Genomic DNA, 2,616 nt, shown 5'->3' on the forward strand with positions numbered 1-2,616 from the left:
TTTCAGGAGATTAAGTGTAGGTTATCATTGGTTTGAGAATGATAACATTTTTATTCTACAGAAACAAGTTTTACTGAAGTACCAGTATTTTGAAGCATTAACGATCTTCTCAATTAATGTTTTTGTGAATTATATTTGACCTGTAAGTCAAGTTTTCCTAGCCTTGGTAGACCAATTATGGATCTATCGTTCTAGGAACTATTTTTTTTTTTGCCTACTTATGCTGGACTGAAATCTTGGAGTAATCATTAGAAGAGGGGTATTAAAAATAATTTTGTGACATTTGTGATCTTGGTCACTCATATGGGCTGGTCATTTGTTAATTGAAAGTTTGAATTACTGTACTTTCTCTCAGACTTTGTGATCTCATCTTTCATTTTAAGTTGCATTGCATTACACAATTGCTTACCACTAATTCCGGTGTCATAAGGAATTGAGATGGATTTTCAATTAATTTCTGTTGGCATGTTTCATGAGCCTCGGTGAGAAATCTTCCCCTTGTTATCAGATGAAGAGGATAACTAAGACCTGGGATCCTAGGACCCATTAGTCCTGCAGAAGAATAATACCTTTTAGATATCATATCAGCAAAATTTGGGTACAATAAGTAGAAATGCTTCAGAAATATAGAGAAAAACATTTTGCAACCAGTGAGTTAAAACAATAAACAGAGCAGCAGAGTAAAATCCCTTATAGATTAGAGGAAAACATTTTTTTTTTTTACAATGTGAATTCAAAAGACCAAGAATACTTAGAACATATCACAACTTTATACCAAAGACATTGCATTGATACTTTTTATATTCTAATGTACATTCTAAACCTTATTATTTATATTCAAATCTATTTATTGTAATAAATATCTATTTATTTGTCAAATTATCAATTAATTCTAGTAAGTTTCACTGTGTGAAAAAATATCAGCACGTATAAATATAAAATATATAACTATAAAATATAAGAAAAAAGGCACATGTTTTGCAATGTTCTGTTGTGGTTAGGGTATCAAAGGCAACTGTGTTTTAAAATATTATTCCATTATTTCTACCTCAGTGTTTGGTAGAGTTGGACCTAAAACTTTACCATTTGGAGATTTACAGCCTAGAGACAAGAGGAAACACTGTGATTAAAACATTACCAATTTAAGGCCTAATATCGAGGAGAAACATATAGACTTCTCTTGTAACTATGAAAATATTTGATGAAAGAAAGGCAGTAGTGTAAATTCCTGCCTGGATGGATGGTAGATTGACCAGGACATTTGGTAATCATGCATGTGAAAATTTTTTTCACCTTCTTGGCTTTAGCTACTATTGAAATGTTAGGTATAAAAAACAATTATATTTTGATAAAATACCTTCTAGTCTAAATGATTCTGTCTTAACTGTTTATCTCTCTATGATCCCTTTTAACTAATATTAGTTTTGTTCCAATAAGAAAATCTATGCTGTCAGGGTAAGATATTCTGGTTGGTCTGTTGCTACAGGGAAGAAGAGTAAAGGATCAGGTAGACATTTTTACCAGTAAGACATCATTTAGGAATTTTTAAGCTGCAGAAATTTAGAAGTAGCTCTTAAGCAAGGCTTACTTTGAATCCATTAGCTCCACAAAGCTAACTCAGTTTATAAATAAGTACTTGGAAAACAATCACCTTTGGACCTAGCTATAAAGGCTTCAAAGTATGATCAAATTTAAAATGAAAAAGACTTAAAATAGTCATTGACAAAAAAATTGCAAATGTGAGCAATCAACCAAACAATATTAGCTTTTCCCAATATACACAGAATTTTAGAGAAGTAAGATCAATAACATTTTTAGGAACAATAAGGTTTCCTAGTTACAAACAGTCAACCAAGGATATATGCCTGTATAAAGATTGCATCAATAACTACTTAAATTTACAGGATACTACATGCTTCAGCAGGACGTTTACCCAAATTACTACAATATAGAGATTATCATGGCACTTGCACAAGGATGATATGAAAATTTGTGAAATATTCCATATTTTTCATTCTTGAGATGCAAGAAATGAAAAACAGTCATTAAAAATTTATTACAAAAATACAAGTCGTTATGTCGAAAAATGAACTTTACAACTTTGTGCTGGTGGAGGGGTAGCAGGGAGGATTGAGTGGGGAAGCAGGGGAAGGATGGGAATGGATGGGAAGGGTAAATACAGGAGGAGGCTACAATGCTTGATAAAAAATGTACTCATTATCTTGCCCATGTAATTGTAACCCCTCTGTACAGTATTTTCACAATAAAAAATTTAAAAAGGCAAATGTAACAATATATGTAATTCATTGAACTGAAAGTTAGTTTGACATCAGTGTGTTAAATCCTCACCTTAGAATGGCCTTTACATAGCATAATCTTTACAAAACATTTGAAATTGGATAACATTGTCATTTTATCCCAAAGAAATAAAATACTATAAGGACCTAGGAAAAAAAAGGAATCTTAAACTTTTTCTATATGGAATGCTATCTGAAATAAGACATTTATTAACGAACCTATATATTATAAAACAATGTATAATTCAAAGTATTATATCTAGGAGAGAATTAAATAGATTATGGACATTATACAAACAAAATACAGAGTATTTTAAAA

The 2,616-nt window shown here is 30.9% G+C and overlaps 1 pseudogene; it reads left to right on the top strand.

Moving 5' to 3' along the window:
• The first annotated feature begins 1,912 nt into the window (after positions 1-1,912).
• On the top strand, positions 1,913-2,012 carry LOC138828863 (U6 spliceosomal RNA; annotated as a pseudogene).
• Positions 2,013-2,616: the final 604 nt, after the last annotated feature.

The sequence above is a fragment of the Dipodomys merriami genome, unplaced genomic scaffold (assembly GCF_024711535.1).
Source record: "Dipodomys merriami isolate MVZ:Mamm:240054 unplaced genomic scaffold, mDipMer1.0.p SCAF_166, whole genome shotgun sequence".
In the NCBI taxonomy this organism is placed as follows: Eukaryota; Metazoa; Chordata; class Mammalia; order Rodentia; family Heteromyidae; genus Dipodomys; species Dipodomys merriami.